Source organism: Trachypithecus francoisi, unplaced genomic scaffold (assembly GCF_009764315.1).
Source record: "Trachypithecus francoisi isolate TF-2019V2 unplaced genomic scaffold, Tfra_2.0 Contig00107, whole genome shotgun sequence".
Classification (NCBI taxonomy): domain Eukaryota; kingdom Metazoa; phylum Chordata; class Mammalia; order Primates; family Cercopithecidae; genus Trachypithecus; species Trachypithecus francoisi.
The window spans coordinates 8,839-32,417 of NW_022680475.1; the positions used below are offsets into that span (position 1 = coordinate 8,839).

General features: G+C 39.5%; 1 long non-coding RNA gene across 1 annotated transcript; it reads right to left on the reverse strand.

The window, feature by feature from the left end:
- Nucleotides 1-3,995: 3,995 nt before the first annotated feature.
- LOC117098096 lies at nucleotides 3,996-22,581 on the reverse strand. Its single transcript, XR_004443194.1, has 3 exons — nucleotides 22,504-22,581; nucleotides 8,739-8,894; nucleotides 3,996-7,111 (listed from the first exon to the last, which is right to left on the reverse strand). It is a non-coding gene; the product is annotated as an uncharacterized LOC117098096 (long non-coding RNA).
- Nucleotides 22,582-23,579: the final 998 nt, after the last annotated feature.

Sequence of the window (23,579 nt, forward strand, 5' to 3'; positions counted from 1 at the left end):
TAACACTGATTGCATAAACAAAGAAACAAGCAAAGCAACTAATAAAAGCTCTACACTTTAATTTTATTGCCATTCTTTTAATCTTTTTGTTGCTTCTCTTCAATCCCTATTTTAATGTCCATGTCTTGGAAATATGTTGTAGTTACTTTTTTTATTGGTTGTTTACTCTATTTGAGATTTTTGCACACCGTAATTACCGTGTTATAATATTCTGTGTTTGTCCATGTGCTATTACTAATGAGTTTTGTACTTTCAGATGATTTCTTATTCCTCACTTTGTTTATTTCAGGTTAAGAACTCCCTTCAGAATTTCTTGTAGGACATTTCAGTTATTAATGAACTCCATCAGTTTTTGTTTGTCAGGAAACGTTCTTATTTCTCCATCAGGTTTAAAGGACATTTTTGCCAGATACATTATTCTAAAGTGAAAGTCTTTTTTTCTTCAGGTTTTTTAATATGTCATGCCATTCTCTCAGCCTGTGAATTTCCCCCTGAAAAGTCTGCTGTCAGATGTATTGGGGTTCCATTAAATGTTATTTGCATCTCTTCTCTCGCTGCTTTTAGAATCATTTCTTTATCCTTAACTACTGGGAGTTCAGTTAAGTGCCTAGAGGTGGTCTTCTTTGGGTTAAGTCTGCTTGATGTTCTGTAACTTTCTTGTACTCGAATGTTGATATCGAATGTTGGGGAATTGCTTAATACTATTTAACACTATTTCTTTAAATAAATGTTTAACTCTAATCTCTTTTTCTACCTCCTCTTTAAGGGCAATAACTCTTAGATTTGCTATTTTGAAGCTATTGTTCTTAGATTTTGTAGGCATGCTTTAGTTTTTATTCTTTTTTGTCTCCTCTGACTTTGTATTTTCAAATAGTCTGACTTCAAGTTCACTAAATCTATCTTCTTCTTGATCAATTCTTTAAGTAATTCTGATGCATTCTTCAGTATAACAATTGCATTTTAACTTCAAAATTTCTGTTTTATTCTTTTTATTTCAATCTCATTGTTAAATTTATCTGCTACAATTTTGGATTTTTTTCTCTGTGTTATATTGCATTTCTTTGTATTACGTCAACCAGCTATTTTGGATTTCCTGTATGAAAGGTCACATATCTGTTTTTCCAGGATTTGTCCCTGGTGCCTTACTTAGCTTGCTCGGTGAGGTCATGTTTTCCTGGATGTTCTTGATACCTGTAGATGTTCATTTATATCTGGGCATTGAAGAGTTCCATTTTTTTTGTAGTCTTCAGAGTCTGGGCTTGTTTGTGCCCATTATTTTTGGGAACACTTTCCAGGTATTCAAAGCGACTTGGTTCCCAAACCCAATAACACAGTAGTTTATGCAAACACGTCGAGGTATTGCCTTGGTGGCCTTGGATTAACATCAAGAAAAATTTTCTTGATTTATCAAGTAGAGACTCTTGTTCTCTTCCCTTACTTTCTCTCAAACCAGCAGAGTCTCTCTTTCTGTGCAGAGGTATGTAGAGCTGGAATTGGGGTAACAAAAGCACCGCTGTGGCCACCACCACTGAGACTGTGCTGGTTCACACCTGAAGTAGGCACAGAACTTGGTCTCACCCAAGGCCCACTGTAACCACTACTTGGCTACAATATAAGTTTACTCAAATCCCTAGGACTCTATGATTAATAGATGACAAAGCCAGCCAGGTTTGTGTCTCTGCCTATAGGGTGGCAAGTTCCAAGAGTGGGTCCATAGATGCTATCTGGAAGCCCAAGATTAAAGTACAGAATCTTCAAATTGTACCTGCTCTTCTATTTTACTGTAGCTAACCTGGCACTTAGGACATAAGATTGTTTTCTCCCTTCCTTCCCCCGTTTGCAGGCAGAGGAGCCTCTTCTATAACTTCCAACATCACCGGTCCATGGGGGGATTCTGCCCAAGGACTCTTTAGTTAGCTTGTGATAAATTCTGCAATGCTTGGGACTCAACCTTTGGCCCAGGGCAAGTGCAGAAATGCTGACCAAGCCCCTAGGCCTGGACTCAGGGACTCTAAGAATCTGCTTGGTGCTCTACCTCACTGTGCCTGAGCTGGTATATCAGGTGCAACACAGAGTTCCCTTTACTTTCCCCACTGCTTTTCTCAAACAGAAGAAGTCTTTCACCATAGCTACCACAGCTGGAAATGTGTTGGGTCACACCTGAAGTTAGCACTTCTCAGGCCCAATACCCATGGTGTATTGCCTGGGCATCACTGTTTTTTATTCTGGGTACAAGGGTTCTTTAGTCAGCAGGTGAGGAATTCTGCCAGGTCTTTACTGATATGGCAGCACTGACTTTAATGTTAAGTCCCCCAGTCACTGTGCTCTCGCTCTCCCAAATTCACAGGTTTCTCTGTGTTGTGTGGCTGCTGCTGGATGGGGGTGGGGGAGTGTTGTTGTGAGCACTCCCTTAGCTGCTCTGGCTGGTGTTCCAGTAGGCCACATTCTCCCCACCCTCCACATTCCACTGGCTCCGAGCGGCTCGGCAGTATGGCTTGCCTAATAATTGAAGTCCTTGTGGCCTAGACTGCCCCTTAAGTCCTCTTAGGGTCCAATAGTACTTCAACTCATGACGGCAAGGCTTGTAACAACTCAAGCTCCCAACACTGAGATGGGAGATTTTCTTCTCGCTGGGGCCAATCCAAATTCTCCCTCTATTGGTAGATGTCAACTGAGTACAATCTGGTTCTGCTTTTCACTGTGACAGGGTAGTACTGAGTTTATTGCAAAACCTCACAAACTGTGCCCTCTCTCTCCCAAACATATGCTCTCTGCACCACGTGGCCACTACTGGTGGTGGAAAGAGAGGTGGCATCAGTGTTTCCAGGGAGTACGTTTGCAGGTTTGTTACGTGGATATATTGTGTGATGTTGAGCTATGTGAGATATAATTTATCCCATCACCAAGGTAGTGAGCATAGTACCCATAGTTTCTCACCCCCTGCCCTCCTCTCGTGTCTATTTTTGACATCTTTATATTCATGAGAACCCCATGTTTAGATTCCACTTATAGGTAAGAACATGTGGTACTTTGTTTTCTGTTCTTGTAATTTCCTCAGGATAATGGCCTCCAGATGCATCCACGTTGCTGCATAGGACATGACTGTATTCTCTTTAATGTGTGCATAGTATTTTATGTTGTTTATGTAGCATATATTTCTACTCAATTTATTGATTCACATGTAAGTTAATTCTATGTCTTCCCTAATGTGAATAGAAATATGATGAATATACAAGTGCATGTGGGGTTTCCTTTTGTAGAATTTTAAATTTTCTTTTGGATATATACTCAGTAATGGAATTGCTAGTTTAATGGTATTTCTGTTTTAAATTCTGTGAAAAATCTGCAAACTGCTTTTCACAGTGGCTAAACTAATTTACATTCTCATCACAGTGTATAATAAGCATTCTATTTTCTCTGAAGTCTAACCAGAATTTGTTATTTTACTTTTTAGTAGTAGCCATACTGAATAATATGAGATGGTATCTTAACATTGATTTGCATTTCTCTGATGATTAGTGATGTGAACATTAAGAAAACCATGCCATTAAAACATTGACAAGGGACATAAGCAGACACTTCTCAAAAGGACACACAAGTGGGATTCTTATTCTATCACAATAAGCTGTCTTTCTTTTGAAAAATACAAAATCAGACCATTTGAAAATTAACTTTAATTTTAGTGATTGACAGTATGTTTCCCCTTCTCTATCTCCTTTTCTTATTTGTGAATTTTTTTCTGATCATTATGAATCCACTCAGCAGTGTAACCTCCATTCTTAATCTGTGTGAATTGTGCTGATGAGCTACACAGCTCTGTTAAATTCACCAACAGAAGAGTTTTAAATTTCCTAGTTGATAATACATTTTTAGCATGCCACAGGATACTCTTAGAACAATGACTGCTGGTCCAGGCATTATGGATTATGATGATTAGTTCTCTGGATTTCCATAAGCTTTGAAATTAAGAGGTATAAATCTAAAATAAATCGGACTTCATACTCTTTACACATTTATTGGGTTTGTTAATTATTCCATAGGAAAACAGATAAAAGACTTTTGTAGAATTCAATTCTATTTCACCATATTTAGGGTTACAAAAAGGGAATTGACGTAATTGAGAGACTGAATTAACCTCAGTCATCCCATGTTATTTTTCTAGAGTTTTTTTAATGGTACTGACGTTCTTTTCAATATGTCAATGCCTAGCTTGGGTTTCTGGGGGAGACATGAGTAGCTAGTACTATCCATCTAAAACATAATGTTCATTAGTTGGAATAATAGTGTGATAGGATATTCTTCAAGATGATGCCCTCAATTTCTTTCCTCCCTGCATGCACATGCTGCTCTTTACATTGACAGGTAGAGTCAAATCTCGCATTTCTTGAATCTGTGCTGGTCACAATGACTTGCTTTACCAACAGGATATAGCAGAAGTCACATTCTAGGACCTCCAAGGCTAGTTCATAAGAAGCTTTGTAGTATCTCCCTGTGTGTCTTGAGACCAACCACCACGTTGTGAGGACTCCAGGTAACATGAAGAGGTCAGACAGGCATCACACACAGCAGCCAATGTGCACTGCTAGCCAGGTGAGTAACCCGTCTAGGCTTTTTAGCTTAGCTGAGCTTTCAGGTAACTTCAGCAGCAGCCAACAAACAGCAATCGCAAGAAAGACTCCAAAAGAGAACTTTTGTAGCGCCCATCAACCCATAAAACCATGAGAAATAATGTTATTTAAAATTACTAAACAAATAATAACAATAAACAATATTAAACAATAAATAATTCCTTAAGTTTTGGAATGGCTTTCTATTCAGCAAGAGAGAGTTAGAACAAGTACTAAATACTGCAAAATACTGAAAAAGTATAAGTTTACTGGTGTAATATACTTGTATATTTTAAAGCCATTGACATTTCTGGACAGAGTATAAAAGTGAGCACTGATTAAATGATTCCCAAGAGTTGTCTGTTGTATCTCAACATCATCATTTACCAATGGGAGCTGTATTTTGCTTTTGGAAAATATACCTTTTAAACTTCATTTAAAAAAATATACTAACAATTGTTTAGAAAGGCACATGCTATTTTGAAAAAATTCTGAGAGCACCAAAAAAGTGTAAACTTTAAGCCTCTAATCATATTTATAAGCTGTTTAACCCATAAATCCAAAGTCTGATGGCAAATATGTTTATGTTATGCTGATATTTGGATAAAGAAGTTAAACTAACAGTTTAATTTTTAAATGATAGGCCTTATAATTGGTATAATGTTGAGAGGGCTGCAGTGGATGGGCTCATCACCATAATAACATTTTCTCTTTAATACTTTTTCAGAACATTAAGTGACAACCAGAGAGTCTAAAACTGGGTTACACAGCAGTAATAATATCAGAGTGACAATTTGCAGCAGCAGATTGGAATTCTTGCTGTTGAGGTTGTAGGTAGAAAACTCAATTATGGGTGGCTTCTGCTTCAGGCTTAGATGGTGTGTTGGAACATTTCCTGTTTAGAACTTTCTAACACTTCCTGACTAGAGCTGTTTACAATAGAAACAAACCTCTCTGATTTTGAATTTAGCCAATTTATTGTTATAATTTGTTCATATGTTTCTACTTTCATATAGACAGAAATTGTATCTTATACCTCTTTTTCTTCAGCAACGGTGTGCCTGTCACCTAGTTGAATTTTCAGGTTTATTGAATAAGTAAAGTAAAATTACACCAGAAGTAAACTATTAAATTTATCAACTTTACTCAGAAAACATATAGCTAAGAAAGATGTATGAATCAATTCACTCACTTATTCAACAAACATTTATTAAGTGACAACAGTATACTATGAGCTAAGAATACGGCAGTAAACAAATCTCACCTTGTCTCAAACTTCAGTGGATCCAGGAGTCTGTAGAAGTTTAATTCTTGCTCAATCAGCAATTTCTTTTCACTGAAGACTTGGCAAGAAGGTTGGAGAAGGCAAGAGTGTGTGAACCCAGCAGAAGTTTGTGATGCACCTACTGTGTGCCAGAAGCTATGGTGTCACAGGATCTGCCTGTCTCCTAGGAAAGGTGAACACTAAAAACATTATTTTAAGCAACAAAATATGCCAAGTATGCCAAGTGATGGCGAGGCAAAGCACTGGGTCCCAAGAATATAATGGGCACTGAGCCTAGTGCAGAGTCCAGGTGTCTCTGGCATGGAGCACTCCTAGGTCATTGTTGTCCCTCCTTGTTGCTCCTGTTGTCTTCTTCAGTTACATCTGCTTCTCTGCATTTCTTCATTTTATAGTGTGTGGGATGCAGTTATCTCTGAACAGGAATAAGCAACTGCACTCCTGTTATGCTGTGCTTGATGCTCTGCATTGATGTACACTGGGCCCAGGTTTCCCTGGTGGACTGCTTGGGGCATTCTTGTCATCTGGCTCTGAAGACTTGTTCACAGAGGTGTGCTTGCCAGACAGGGAAGCCAGAGATCTGGGGTCCTCTGTTGAGGCCACTCTCACCCTGCTTATCTTCCCTGACATACCTAACAGATGAAGCTCAGGTAAGCGATGCATGTCTCTTTCCTATTGCTCTCTTAGGACAATATATTTCGATGGAAGTAAATGAAAATAATGTTATCAGGGGATAAGATTGAAATCAATCCCATTTGTAAAAAAGGAAGTAGATTATTTGTAAACTGTAATACTTTATTTTTAGTGAGAAATCACCTTAAAACTTGGAACCTGGATACAAGACAATTACTTCATTCTGCAAATGTTCAAATGTTTAGTAACAAACTATATGCTAGGACTGTGCTAGGTACTAGGGACACATGATTGAATATATAGTATAAGATTCCTTGGAGTTTCCTATAAATGGCTAATGAAGTATATAGACAGTGTGGTAAAAAGAGACTTCTGAGATGCACACAGGATAGGTAATAAAGGGTCTTTGAATGGTGGATAAATGTGCTTGGACGTTTCACTCAGGGCTGTTGAAGTTTTTGAAGGTCAGTGACCTCAGAGTTTTGGCGTTTTCAGGCCCTGCTGAGTACTTTATTTCTAGCTCATTATTGGTCACCATTACTGATCATCAATTGGCTCTGTCTGATCCAGCAACTCCACCACTGGGTATCTACACAAAGGAAAAGAAATCAACGTATCAGAAAGATGCCTGTACTTGTATGTTTGTTGCAACACTATTCACAGTAGCACAGATATAAGTCAGCCTAAATGTGCATCAACAGATGATTGTAGAAAGAGAATGTAGAAAATATACACAATGAAATACTATTCTGGGCCGGGCGCGGTGGCTCAAGCCTGTAATCCCAGCACTTTAGGAGGCCGAGACGGGTGGATCACGAGGTCAGGAGATCGAGACCATCCTGGCTAACACCGTGAGAACCCCGTCTCTACTAAAAATACAAAAAACTAGCCGGGCGAGGTGGCGGCGCCTGTGGTCCCAGCTCCTCGGGAGGCTGAGGCAGGAGAATGGCGGGAACCCGGGGAGCGGAGCTTGCAGTGAGCTGAGATCTGGCCACTGCACTCCAGCCTGGGCGATAGAACGAGACTCCGTCTCAAAAAAAAAAAAAAAAAAAAAAAAAAATACTATTCTGGCATAAAAAGGAATAAAATCATAACTTTTGGAGACACATGGATGGAACTGGAGGCCATTATTGTAAGTGAAACAAGCCAGACACAGAGTAAACATTATATTTTATCACTCATAAGTGGGTGCTAAAAGATGTGTAGGTATTAATGTAGACAGTGGAATGATAATAGAGACTCAGCAGGGTGAGGGGATGGAAGGGGTGAACAGTGAGAAATTACTTAATGGGTACAATGTGCATTATTCTGGTGATGGATCCCTAAAAGCCCTGACTTCACCACTATGCAATCGATGCTTACAGCAAAATTGCACTTGTCACCCATAAATTTATACACAAAAAGTCTTAGACCTCTCTCTCTTCTCTCATAAGCCTCAGAGCTCAGTGATCCCCTTGGATCTCCTCAGCTTGCTAAGTTTTGATTTTCCTACCTAAGATGATTTTGGGGAGAGATAAGGGAGTGTTTCAGGAAGATGCTCTCAGGCACACTGCTTCTGAAGAAACATTACAGGCTCTTGTGGTGGCCTTTATCTATTCACTGCTTTAAGCAAGGAATAAAACATCTGTGGCTAAAATGTAAAAAACTGTGCTTCCAACCCACCCTTCAGACCTGACAGAAGAGATTTCAGAATTTTAAGGGAAGAGCTTTTTCCTACCCAAAAGGGCAGAGTAGTACAAAGACCAGTGTCATTTAAGTACCTTTTCCCCATCTGTAACATAACTCTCAGATACTATTCTCACAGCTGGAATCAGTACAATGTTTTGACTGAGGTACTGGAAAAGCCTATGAGCTCATTATCATTTGAACATATGAATAATGTAAAATTTAGGCAGAATTTTATTTGAAAGAATTATTTATGCAAGTTTTAGTTAGCTGATTTATATTGCGGTTATTTCAAACAATAAAAATCAGGTTGTTACGTTGTTAGCTAGAAATATTTACAATAACACATGGTCTTGATTATCTCACATGATGAATTGATGATTAAAGCAAAAAAATTTATCTTAGGGAACTTTATGACAGTTTCTGTTTAACTTTGCCTAATAATGACTTCAAACTGTTGTGCATATAGAGAGAACTCCTGACTGAAGAGATTTTTTTGACTATTGTGCTGCATTTATTATTGTAACTTTTTAAGATCTGGGGGAACATACCTTTAGTCTCAGTTGGCCCAGTAAATGTTTTGGAGTCAGCTTCTGTGTCATGTGCTGAGTATTGCAGCGTGGAGACAAGGCTGCTGCCCTCGCAGAGTCTGGGGGAGAAAACCTGATGGAGTATGGCAGGGAACACGCTGGGAGCATCCCAGGATGCTAAAAGCGCACACAGATGGAACACCTGAGTTAGAACGGGGGAGGGTCAGACAAGGAGAGGTATCAGGAAAAACAAGGAAAGATCTGCAGGAATAGAAACACTCTTGAGAAATCCATGAGGAATGAAAAGAGAATGGCTGAGCAGCAGCAGACTGTCAAGAAGGAAACCAAGAAGGAGCAGCCAAAGAGGTTGATGGAGAATGAGGAGAAAGACGGTGACACTGAAGCCAAGGAAAGGAAAGTGTTTCAACATTTCTGGAAAAAATATCACATGCTCTGTCTTAACCTTGCTGTTTTATGAGTCATATAGCCACATTCCTGGTTCTGAGATGTCCAGCACTAAAGATGTTTCTTTTAGTTTGCTTAACCCAGCATTTGCCAGAATAATCTGGGCTCGGTGTGAGTGTGTGCACGCACGCCTGTGTGTTCCACTAATATCTCACTGGGGCTAGTGTTCTATACAACATAAGTATAAAACACTGGTTTTTAACACTGGTTTTATCCATCCTATGTTCAGCTGCAGCAATACTTACAAAGGTCAACTTTGATCATGTGTCTTAGTTACTAAAGAAAACAAAACAAACTAATGAATAAAACCCACCCTGCAGTGGCTCCTCACTACCTGTACAATGGAGCCCACCTGGCTTGGCCTCAGTGCCCTGTGCTGACCTGGCCTTGCTGATATCTGCCTGCTCATTTGCTTCCCCTTTCCTCCTGGAGAAGGTAGGGATGATCTGAGCTTTGGCCAGCATGAACATGTGTCCTTCTCCTAAAGCAGACCACGTTTTCCTGAGTCCACTTTAATCTCTTTTAAGGGTATAGATCAAACAATTTATATTTTCTGGCCTCTCCTTGTCTCCCCTTCCAATATCCATAGAGAGATCTGACCTTTCCTTAAAGTTTTTGGTCAGGCCTCACTCCGTTTGCAGTTTTCCTGGTACGTACTTTACTGGTACATAAATTTTGCTATACCAGCCCAGGTTTTTCATTTATATCTCATTTTATATCATCTTTTTTCTCTTAGAGCTTACTTCACTTATTTATTCAATCCTTCCACAATATAATTGTATGTCATATAATTTTATATTTATTTTCATTGGTATTTATATATCTTTTCTGTAAAAATGGAGACTTTCTAAATAGATCTTCATTAATGTTGAAAGAACAAAGCTTTAAGTCTTTGTCTCAGCCAAAGGGAGTTCCCCGCATGAATGAAGGAATGAAACACTTGCATTGTTGCATTAGATATTATTACAGAGAAAGAGAAATGTATGTAATGGAAAACTGCTAACTTTGCCTCAGGGAGATCATGATGATTCACTGAGAAAGTTTGAATTGGTTTAGAAAGCATGGTTCTGAGTTTTCTAGGAGAAGGAGAAAAGTTAGGGTAGGGCATAAGAAGTAATGCCCACATCAAAAAGTTAGAGAGATCTCATATTAACAACCTAACGTCACAACTGAAAGAATTAGAAAAGCAAGAAGAAATCAACCACAAAGCTTGCAGAAGACAAGAAATAACTAAAATCAGAGGTGAATGGAAAGAAATTGAGACATAAAAAACTGTTCAAATGATCACTTAATCTAGGTTTTTTGAAAAAATTAATAAGATAGATAGGCACTAGCTAGACTAATAAAGAAGAAAAGAGAGAAGATTCAAATAAACACAATTATAAATGATGAAGGGAATGTTACCACTGATCCCACAGAAATAAAGATAACAATCAACAACTATTATGAACACCTCTACACACACAAACTAGAAACCCTCGAAGAGACGAATAAATTCCTGGACACATACATCCTCTCAAGACTGAAGCAGGAAGAAATTCAGTCTCTGAACAGACCAATAATGAGCTCCAAAAATTGAATCAGTAATCAACAGCCTACCAACCAAGAAGAAAAAAAAAAATCCCAGGACCTGATAGATTAACAGTCAAATTTAAATAGATGTACAAAGAAGACCTAGTACCATTCCTACTAAAACTATTTCAAGAAATAGTGGAGGAGAGACTTCTTCCCAACTTGTTCTACGAGGCCAGCATCATCCTGATACCAAAGCCTGGCTGTGACACAACAAAAAAGAAAGCTTCAGGCCAGTATCCTTGATGAACATCCATTCAATAACCCACAACAAAATCCTTGCAAACCGAATCCAGCAGCACATCAAAAGGGTAATTCACCACAGTGAAGTAGGCTTCTTCCCTGGAATGGAAGGTTGGTCCATCATGGGCAAATCAATAAAATGTGATTCATAACATAAATAAAACTAAAAATAAGAACCACATGATTGTCTCCATAGATGCAGAAAAGGCTTTCAGTAAAACTGAACAATGCTTCATGTTAAAAACTCTTAATAAATGAGGTATTGAAGGAACATACCTCAAAATAAAGGCCACCTATGACAAACTCACAGCCAACACTATACTAAATGGGAAAAATCTGGAAGCATTCTCCTTGCAACCAGCACAAGACAAGGATACCCTCTGTCACCACTCTTATTCAACATAGTATTAGAAGTCCTTGCTGGAGCAATCAGACAAGAGAAATAAATAAAGCGTATTTAAATAGAAAGAGAAGTCCAACTACCTCTGTTTGTAGACCACATAATTCTCAATTTAAACCCTATAGTTTTGACCCAAAAAGCTCCTTAAGTTGATAAACAACTTCCACGTGGTTTCAGTACACAAAATTTGCTAGCATTCCTATTCACCAAGAAGAGCCAAACTGGGACAAATCAGAGAGGCAATTTTATTCACAATTTCCACAAAAAGAATAAAATACCTAGGAATACAGCTAACCAGGGAGGTAAAAGATCTCTACAATGAAAATTACAAAACACTACTCAAAGAAGTCAGAGAAGACACAAACAAATGAAAAATTATTCCATGTTAATGGAGAGAAAGAACTAATATCATTTAAATGGCCATGCTGCCCAAAGCTATTCCTAGTAAACTACCAATGACATGCTTCATGGAATTAGAAAAAGCTATTTAACAATTTATATAGAACCAAGAAAGAACCTAAGTAGCCAAGGCAATCCTAAGCAAAAAGGAACAAAGCTTGAGGCATTACATTACCCAACTTCAAACCATACTACAGCACTACAGTAGCCCAAACAGCATGGTACTGGTACAAAAACAGACACACACACCAATGGAACAGTGTAGAGAGCCCAGAAATAAGACCACACACCTACAACCATATAATGTTTGACAAAGCTGGCAAAAACAAGCAATGAGGAAAAGTCTCCCTATTCAATAAATGGTTCTGGGATAACTGGCAAGCCAAATGCAGAAGATTGAAGCGGGACTTCTTCCTTACACCATATACAAAAACCAACTCAAGATGGATTAAAGACTTAAACATAAAATCCAAAACTATAAAAACCCTGGAAGACAACTTAGGCAATACCACCCTGGACATAAAAGCAGGGAAAGATTTCGTGATAAAGACATCAAAAACAATTATAACAAGTGCAAATATTGACAAGTGGCATCTAATTAAACTTAAAAGGTTCTGCTCAGCAAAAGAAATTATCGATAGAGTGAAGGGACAAACTACAGACTAAGAAAACATGTTTACACACTATGTATCTGACAAAGGTCTAATATTCAACACAAGGAACTTAAATAAATTTACAAGAGAAAAATAAACAACCCTACTAAAAAGTGGCCAAAGAATTGTCTATTCATGTCCTTAGTCTACTTTTTGATGGGATTGTTTGTTTTTTTCTTGCTAATTTTTTGAGCTCGTTGTAGAATCTGGATATTAGTCCTTTTTCAGACATATGGGTTGTGAAGATTTTTCTCCCATTCTGTGAATTGTCTGTTTTACTCTGCTGTTCCTTTTGTCATGAAAAAGCTCTTTAGTTTAATTAAATTCCACCTACTTATCTTTGTTTTTCTTGCATTTGCTTTTGGAATCTTGGTCATGAAATCCTTGCCTAAGCCAATGTCTAAAGGTTTTTTTCGATGTCATCTTCCAGAATTTTTGTAGTTTCAGGTCTTAGATTTAAGTCCTTGATCCATCTCGTGTTGATTTTTGTATAAGGTGAGAGATGAAGATCCAGTTTCATTCTCCTACATGTGGCTTGCCAATTATCCCAGCACCATTTGTTGAGTAGGGTGTTCTTTCCCTACTTTGTTTTTGTTTGCTCTGTCAAAGATCAGATGGCTGTAAATATGTGGGTTAATTTCTGCATTCTCTATTATGTTCCATTTGTCTATGTACCTATTTTTATACCAGAACTATACTGTTTTGGTGACTATGGTCTTATGATATAGCTTGAAATGAGGTAATGTGACGCCTTCTGATTTGTTCTTTTTTCTTAGTATTGTTTTGGCCATGCGGGCTCTTTTATGGTTCCATATGAATTTTAAAACTGTTTTTTGTAGTTCTGTGAAGAATGATGGTGGTATTTTGATGGCAATTGCATTGAATGTGTAGATTGCTTTTGGCAGTATGGTCATACACAATTCTTAGAAGGTATACAAATGGCCAACAGACGTATGAAAAAATGCTCAACATCACTAATAATCAGAGAAATGTAAATTACAACCACAATGCGATAACACCTTACTCCCACAAGAATGGTCATAATCAAAAAATGTAAACATAAAAGATGTTGGTGTGAATGTGGTGAAGAGGGAACACTTCTACATTGCTGGTGGAAACGTAAAGTAGTACAACCACTATGGAAAACAGTGTGGAGATTCCTTCAAGAACTAAAAGTAGAAGTGCCATTTGATCCTGAAATCCCACTACTGGCTATGTACTCAGAGGAAAAAAAGAAGTTATTATTCAAAAAAGATACTTTTACACATGTATTTATAGCAGCACAATTTGCAATTGCAAAAACGTAGAACCAATCCAAATGCCCATCAACCAATGAGTGGATAAAGAAACTGTGGTATATATGTAGGATGGAGTACTACTCAGCCATAAAAAGAAATGAATTAATGGCAACTGCAGCAACCTGGATGGGATTGAAGACTATTAATTTAAGTGAAGTAACTCAGGAATGGAAAACCAAACATCATATATTCTCACTTATAAGAGGGATCTAAGCTATAAGGATGGAAAGGCATAAGAATAACAATGGACTTTGGACACTCATGGGGAAAGGGGTAAAGGGGATGAGGGATAAAAGGCTACAAATTGGATTCAGTATATACTGATGAAGTGATGGATGTACCAAAATTTTACAAATCACCAATAAAGAACTTACTAATGTAACCAAATACCACCTGTTGCCCCAAAACCTATGGAAATAAAAAACAATTTAAAAAGTGGGCAAAAGACATGAACACTTTTCCAAAGAATACATACATTTGACCAACAACCATAGAATACAAAGCTCAATATCACTGATCATTAGAGAAATGCAAATCAAAGGCAAAGTGAGACACCATCTCACACCAGTCAGAATGGCTATTATTAAAAAGTCAAAAAATAACAGATCCTGGCAAGGTTGTGAAGAAATACAACATATACACTGTTGGAGTGCACATTGGCCCCACCATTGTGGAAAGCAGTATGGTAATTCCTCGAAAGAGCTAAAAGCAGAACCATCACTTGACCCATCAATCTCATTACTGGGTATATACCCAGAGGTATATAAATTGCTCTACATAAAGACACAAGCACGTAAATGTTTATCGCAGCACTATTCACAATAGTAAAGACATGGAATCAATCTAAATGCCTATCAATGACAGGTTGAATAAAGATAATGTGGGACATTGTAGAGGAAAAATTAAATATAAATTTGAACTCAATTGAACATGAACACAGACAACGGTCACTAAGACCCGGAACGAGTTGTGTGAGCCCCTTGAGGCATTCATTCAGCGCTGCTTCGGAGAACTAGTTATTGAAAAAACAACAGACAATTGCAAAAACAATTGCACCACCATGCTGGGCTGATTTTTGTATTTTTAGTAGAGAGGGGGTTTTACCATGTTGGTCAGGTTGGTCTCAAACTCCTGGATTCAAGGGACCCGCCTGCCTCGGCCTTCCAAGGTGCTGGGACTACAGGTGTAAGCAACTGCGTCCAGCCTAAAGTGCAGTATAAATCTAGTGTTTTGTTTTTGATTTTCTGTCTAGACGATCTGTTCAGTGCTGAGAATGGGGTATTGAATTCTCCAGCTCTTGTATTGGCATCTATGTCTCCCTTTGGATCTAATAATATTTGGTTTATATTATATATCTTGGTGCTCCACTGTTGGGTTATATATTTAGAACTGTTACGTCCTCTTGGTGAATGGATCCCTTTTTCATTATATAACAACCTCTGTCTTTTTAAAATTACTTTTGCCTTAAAGTCCATTTCATCTGATATGAGTACAGCTACCCTGCTTGCTTTTAGTTTCTGTTTGCATGTAATATCTTTTCCCACCTTTTCAGTCTATGTGTGTCTTTACAGATGAAGTGAATTTCTTGTAGGCAACCTATAGCTGGGCCATGTTTTTTAATCCATTCAGCCAGTCTATATATTTTAAGGGGGGAAATTTAATCAGTTTACATTCAAGACTATTATTGATAGGTGAGGAGTTCTGTCATATTGTTAATTATTTTCTGTTTTTTTAATATATCCTTTGTTTCTTTCTTCCCCTCTTATTGTTCATCCTTTCAATTTGGTGGTTTTTCTGTAGTGATAAAGTTTCATTCTTTTCTCTTTCTCCCTTTGTGTGTGCTCTACCAGTGAGTTTTATACTGTTTTGTGTTTTCTTGATAGTAATTATCATTTCACTTCCAGAGGTGGGACTCCCTTGGGCATTTCTTATAAAGCTGGTCTAGTGGTGATGAATTCTGTACGTTTTTGTCTGAGACACATCAGGACTTTAGATTCAGGACCTGATTCTAGTTCCCTGCCCTGTGGCAACAAACAGAAACAGAGCCCTGGTACCCTGCTTAGGTACTAAGCCAGCTAGTTGTGAGCAGATGAGAAAATCAAATCCTTCTATTTTGCCAGGGATTCATTCCCAAGATTGTAAATATTACATTTCACTTTTCATTTCACAGAACTGTGCGATTAGAAGGTGAGCCGGGCAGCCTGCCCAGCAAGACATTAAGATGTATACAACACAGTGAACTATGAAGGAGGTGTCTTTAAAGGCATTTACAGCACATACCTGGTTTTGTTTATTTTCATTTTGCTCTTTATTTGTAGTAGTAGATAAGGAATTAAGAAAGAAAAAAGAAGTGTTTGACTAGCTCTTTTGCCTTTGAGAGTAGCATTAGTAAAATCTCCTCTTCTTTTTTATTCTTATAAACTTTACCCAATTCACTCTACCCCCCAGCCCGTTTGTGCTCACTTGATGTTCTTGCTGCTCTCAGTTTTTAAAAGCTTATTTTAAAATTACATGAGAGCAACCCGATTTTGACAAAATTAGAATTCTGGTAGGGATGGCTTACCATGAGGCTGTTGAGAGAGAGGCCCAGGAAGACTTTTGTACTTTTTATTTCAACCTCTCTCAGTTAAACTTACAATTTGGTAGATGATATAGTTACCTACCTTGGGCAGGTCTGTATCTCTGCCTTGGAGAAATAAAATAACAAAGTCCAAAGTAGTCTCCTTATTCAAAGGTGTTGCAAATGAAGGCTGTTTTGATCTTTATGTATTAGCATTTGGGTTTTAATCTTTCTGGGACTCCTGACAGAAAATTCCTTTAAATGTACTGTATAATTCTAAAATATTGGACATACTTGTTTCAAGCATCTATCAATATCCTTATTATTTTAATTCCATTCCACACTGCCCTCATTAGTCATCAAGTCCTACTGATTTTTAACTCCTAAGTATTTCTCAAATCTGTCTCCTCAGTATGTATTGTTGGTTATATAACTCCATCTCCATTGTCACTGTGCTGCTTTAGACCATCTTTTCTTGTCTAGATCAGTGCTTGGCTTATATTATGAGCTTTGTAAAGTTGGATCAATGAATGAATGATTCATAATCTGGACAACTGTCTTCTAACACTTAACTGAATAAAATATCTTAGATCTATCTTCCATGTAAAAGCATCTATCTAAAATGAAAATCTTACTTTGATAATCTCCAGCTTAATAAACCTTTTAGATGGCTCCCAGACATCCCCAAAACCGTCCCTCATTGCACTGATCAAAAAATTAAAATTTAAAAATTTTAAAACTAAAAAAATTAAACATTTCATTGGTCAAAAAACAAAAACAAAAATGATCTCTGAGCTTGCCTCACTCATACCCCGGCCTGCTGTGCACCCCTGTCACACCCCCAGCCTACAGGGACCACCCAACAACCTCTTCTTTGCTACATAACCCCTACCTTCCTTCTTCAAGACTCATACTTTCTCCTTAGAAAACTTCCCCCCACTTCCTGGAAAAAGTAGATTCTTTCTTGCTTATGGTTTTTGTAATGACATCAGCCATTTAGAACTCATGATGTCCCCAGGCCCCACTGTCTGCCTTTCCACAGATCTTGCTCAGATAATCCATCAGGATTTAGTCACAGATCCAAAGTAATTAGCTACAAGGGAGCCTCAGGCTTGGTCTCTTTGGGTCAAAGCTATAAAACTAATCTATGCTGAACACAAAAAAAGAAGGCGACTAATAGTCAACCCATACATCCTAGGAATAACTATTGCATTTTTTGCCCCTAGCCAGTCTCTCCACAGCCATCTCTCTTTCTTTACATTTCTTTTAAACATAGTATATTAACAGAACACTGTGTGACAACTGGGATTCAGAAAACCTAGATATAGGTCTCCACCAGCTATGCTATGAGTCAGCCATGAAAACTCTCTGGGCCTCATTGACTGAATCTGTAAAATCTGACTTGATGAGGATTATATTCATTGAACTCTGAAGTCCTGTCCATTTCTTACACCCTGATTCAGAGACCACACAGAACCCCTAACCCAGATGTTCTTAACTAGGCTTCCTGTATGTCTGGGAAGATGATGAAAGAACTTCAAGGGGATCATGAGCTCTTTAAATTCTATATAAAATCCAAGGGAGGGTGCAGTGGCTCATGCCTGTAATCCCAGCACTTTGGGAGGCCGAGATGGGTGGAAAGCCTGAGCTCAGGAATTCAAGACCAGCCTGGGCAACATGGTGAAACCCTGTCTCTATTAAAATACAAAATAATCAGCTGGGTATGGTGGCACATGCCTGTAGTTCCAGTTATTCAGGAGGTTGAGACACGAGAATTGCTTGAACCCTGGAGGCAGAGGAGGTTGCCGTGAGCTGAGATCATGCCACTGCACTCCAGCCTGGGAGACAAAGAGAAACTGTCCCAATAAATAAATAAATAAATAAATAAATAAATAAAATTAAATAAATTTTATGTAAAAATTCTGTGTGAGCTGGCTGCATCACCTTGGCCCACAAGATTTTTTCTTTCCTTCTTTCTTTCTTTTTTTTTTTTTTTTATCATTTTTCCTCTTTCAAGAAAATGATAGTCTATGGTTTCCCTACTATGTATTCTCTTTTTATTATTTTATTTATTATTTTATTTTTTTAGAGACAGGGTCTCACTGTGTTATCCAGGCTGGAGTGCAGTGGTACAATTATAGCTCACTGCAGCCTTGGCCTCCTGGGCTCAAGCAGTCATCCCATCTCAGCCTCCTGAGTATCTGGGATCACAGGCATGTCCCACAATGCCCAGCTAACAAAAAAAAAAGTGTGAAAATGGCCATACTGTCCAAGGTAATTTGTAGATTCAATGCCATCCCCATTAAGCTACCAATGACTTTCTTCACAGAATTGGAAAAAACTGCTTTAAAGTTCATATGGAACCAAAAAAGACCCCACATTGCCAAGACAATGCTAAGCCAAAAGAACAAAGCTGGAGGCATCACGCTACCTGACTTTAAACTATACTACAAGGCTACAGTAACCAAAACAGCATGGTACTAGTACCAAAACAGAGATATAGACCAGTGGAACAGAACAGAGTCCTCAGAAATAATACCACACATCTACAGACATCTGATCTTTGACAAACCTGAGAAAAACAAGAAATGGGGAAAGGATTCCCTATTTAATAAATGGTGCTGGGAAAATTGGCTAGTCATAAGTAGAAAGCTGAAACTGGATCCTTCCCTTACTCCTTATATGAAAATTAATTCAAGATGGATTAGAGACTTAAATGTTAGACCTAAAACATAAAAACCCTAGAAGAAAACCTAGGTAATACCATTCGGGACATAGGCATGGGCAAGGACTTCATGACTAAAACACCAAAAGCAATGGCAACAAAAGCCAAAATTGACAAATGGGATCTAATTAAACTAAAGAGCTTCTGCACAGCAAAAGAAACTACCATCAGAGTGAACAAGCAACCTACAGAATGGGAGAACATTTTTGCAATCTACTCATCTGACAAAGGGCTAATATCCAGAACCTATAAAGAACTCAAACAAATTTACAAGAAAAAAACAACTCCATCAAAAAGTGGGCAAAGGATATGAACAGACACTTCTCAAAAGAAGACATTCATACAGCCAACAGACACATGAAAAAATGTTCATCATCACTGGCCATCAGAGAAATGCAAATCAAAACCACAATGAGATACCATCTCACACCAGTTAGAATGGCAATCATTAAAAAATCAGGAAACAGGCCGGGCGCGGTGGCTCAAGCCTGTAATCCCAGCACTTTGGGAGGCCGAGACGGGCGGATCATGAGGTCAGGAGATCGAGACCCTCCTGGCTAATACAGTGAAACCCCGTCTCTACTAAAAATACAAAAACTAGCCGGGCGAGGTGGCGGGCGCCTGTAGTCCCAGCTACTCGGGAGGCTGAGGCAGGAGAATGGCGTAAACCCGGGAGGCGGAGCTTGCAGTGAGCTGAGATCCGGCCACTGCACTCCAGCCTGGGCGACAGAGCGAGACTCCGCCTCAAAAAAAAAAAAAAAAAATCAGGAAACAACAGGTGCTGGAGAGGATGTGGGGAAATAGGAACACTTTTACACTATTGGTGGGATTGTAAACTAGTTCAACCATTATGGAAAACAGTGTGGCGATTCCTCAAGGATCTAGAACTAGAAATACCATTTGACCCAGCCATCCCATTACTGGGGATATACCCAAAGGATTATAAATCATGCTGCTATAAAGACACATGCACACGTATGTTTATTGCGACACTATTCACAATAGCAAAGACTTGGAATCAACCCAAATGTCCATCAGTGACAGACTGGATTAAGAAAATGTGGCACATATACACCATGGAATACTATGCAGCCATTAAAAAGGATGAGTTCGTGTGCTTTGTAGGGACATGGATGCAGCTGGAAACCATCATTCTCAGCAAACTATCGCAAGAACCGAAAACCAAACACCACATGTTCTCACTCATAGGTGGGAATTGAACAATGAGATCACTTGGACACAGGAAGGGGAACGTCACACACCGGGTCCTATTGTGGGGAGGGGGGAGGGGGAAGGGATGGCATTAGGAGATATACCTAATGTAAATGACGAGTTAATGGGTGCAGCACACCAACATGGCACATGTATACATATGTAACAAACCTGCACGTTGTGCACATGTACCCTAGAACTTAAAGTATTAAAAAAAAAAAAAGTTTTTCTGAGGCTGGTAACAGTGGTTCATGCTTTAAATCCCAGAACTTTGAGAGGCCAAGGCAGGAGGATTGATTGAGTCCAGGACTTCAAGAACCTGAGAAATATAGAGAGACGCCATTTCTACTATGAAAAAATTTAAAAAATAAAAGCATTAACTGGGTCCAGTGGCATTCACCTGTAGTACCACCCACTTATGAGACTGAGGCGGACAATTGCTTGAACCCAGGAGTTCAAGGCTGCGTTGAGCTATGATTGTGCAACTGCACTCAGTCTGCGTGACAAGGCAAGACCCTGTCTAAAAAACAAAAACAACAAAAAAGAAAAGCCTACAGGTAAGAAAGTACTTGGATAACAGTAAAAAAGTTAAACTCATGACATTGGACCTTATGAAACATGTTTACCCCAGAGCTGTTTATTGTATGACAGGTCCCTCCCACATAGTATTCAAGGTTTAATGCAGAAACAGAGCGAGACACCGTTTCAAACATAAAATAAAATAGCCGGGAATGGTGGCTTGCACCTGTAGTACCAGCTGCTCAGGAGGCTGAGGCAGGAGGATCTCTTGAGCCCAGAGAGTTAGGGGCTCCAGTGATCTAGGATCACGCCACTGCACTCCACCCTGTGTGACAGGACAAGACACTTTCTCTAAAAAAAAATAAAGTAAATAAAAAAGGTCCCTGGGTCCCACCTGAGAGATTCAAATTCATTTGCTTTAGCATAGGGCCATGGAATCTGTCCCAGCATCCTAAAAGCTGCCTCGGTGAGTTAACAAAAGGATTGGTATTGAAAGAGCTGTCAGCTAGCTGTGACAAAGGGATGTGGGGACAAATAACAGGGTTTTTTTTTTATTTTTTATTTTTTGAGAGGAGCTGATTTAGAACAACTAAAATGGTTGTCAGAGAGTACAAGAATCTAGGGAGGCTTGAGAGCATGAAACTGTGGTGGCCTCAGTGGGTGTTTCTGTGGACTTTCTCCAGCTCTAGGCAGGGTGGAGTCAGGAGCAGAGAAGGCAGATGGTGGGATGACCCAAAACTGGGGTTTTCTCAAAGAGGAGGAGCAGGAGGACAGGGTGTAAGGCAGATCAAGTAATATTACTAAGGGGCTCAGGTCCTAGACAGTGGGCCTAGCAGGTAGGCAATGAGGGTTGTGAGGGATGGGGAAGATGCATGGCAAGGATGGCGAGGGTCCCTGAAAACCAGGGGAATATGGCCCTGGCAGTCCCAGGAGGGGAGCAGGTTTAGTAGGAATGCCCTTGCGCCTGTGCAGGAGAGCAGCAAGGCTAGGAGGTTGCAGACAGACAGTGGATAACTGAAAGATGAAATTTCTACTGGACAGCAAATCCCTGGATGACATCCCGATGGAGATCTAAGATGAAAAATACCCCACCAAGAAAATGCCTTTCATGGTCCTAACCACGAAGTGTAAAATTGCCTTTTCAGCTGTAAACGACCGGCAGCTTTGTTTACCATCTTAGGCTTTGGATGTCATGTAACATTCTGAAGCAATACGCTTCCCCACTGCAAGTCAAAGTAAAATCAGAAAATGCTCAGTGGAAAGGAGAAAAAAACAAACAAACAAAAAAACAAAAACAAAAAACAGAAGACAAAAATCCAGCAATAGAATAAAGCTGCAAACCCAAAGCACCAGGAGAGGAAAGGGCAAAACACCTGCAACATGTTTACTTGCCAAACACTGCAAGGAAGTGGAAATTCCCACTCAGGGTGTTACTTGTAATTATCGTCCTCTTTATGTTGTTTCCTAAAATAACAACAGGCATTCTAGAGGTGATTTGCCAAGATGGCTTAATGAAGTGTCAGACGAGTACCTGTGCTCATGAGCCCCGTTACCTCAGGCCTCCTTATGCAAATTTGATTGACTCTTCTGAGCCCGACTAGATTAAAAAACAGACATAATTAGAGCAGCTGGGCTAGAAGCACAGCTGGACCATCCCTATGGAGACCAGACTCCAGCACCACGTGCTCTTCCTTGCCTCAGCGTTTCTCCCCACTCTTGCCTTTCAGAGCAGCAGCCCACCTGAACCTGGGTCTTCCTCAGATGATCTCCACATCAGTGCTGGTCAGCATTCATGTTCACACAGATCAGCTGTGCAACTTGTGAAAATGCAGATTCAGACTCAGTGGCTGGGATGGAGCCTCTGGATCTATGTGTCTAACAAGCCCCCGGGTGATGCATGTGGTCATCAGATGATCCTAGTTCCACACTTAGAGGAACTATTTAGAGCCTGTAAAAGAGCTACTCCTCTATCCAGTGTTTTAGTCCCAGACTTCTGGATTCTGCCAGCACTCAGATGCTTCCAGGACAGGATGCTTCCTGTTCATCTTGGGTTAACACATCAGAAAGGCCTTACTGTTTTGAGCTGAGATCTGTCTAGTAGGGCTCACCTTCACCTGGCCTACTTCTAGGCCTTGGATTCTATGTAGCAGGCTTAAGGCCTTAGAAAGGGGCTGGCATGTCCCCCAAGTATTTTCTTCAGGCAAAACGTGCCAGGTCCTCTGGCTATTATTTTTTATTTTTATTTTTTAGAGACAGGGTCTCACCATGTTGCCAGGCTAGTCTCAAACTCCTGGGCTTAAGTGATCCTCCTACCTCAGGCTCTCAAAGTGCTGAGATTACAGGCATGAGCCACCATACCTGGTCTTGGCTATTCTTCTTACGCTATGGTTTGGTCATTCTGCTCATTTCCTTCTTTTTTATTTTATTTATTATTATCATTATTATTTTTTTGACATGGAGTTTCACTCTTGTCACCCAGGCTGGAGTGCAATGGCGTGATCTTGGCTCACTGAACCTCCCAGGTTCAAGCAATTCCCCTGCCTTAGCCTTCCCAAGTAGCTGGGATTACAGGTGCCTGCCACCATTCCCAGCTAATTTTTGTATTTTGGGTAGAGATGGGGATTCACCATGTTGACCAGGCTGGTCTCGAACTTCTGACTTCAGGCGATCCACCTGCCTCAGCCTCCCAAAGTGCTGGGATTACAGGCGTGAGCCATCGCACCCAGTCCTAGTCATTTCCTTCTGATCTTGCTCTGCATCTTTAGGCCTCTCCTCTTGTGATACCCATGCTGCAAAAAGTAGCTTGGGACTGTCAC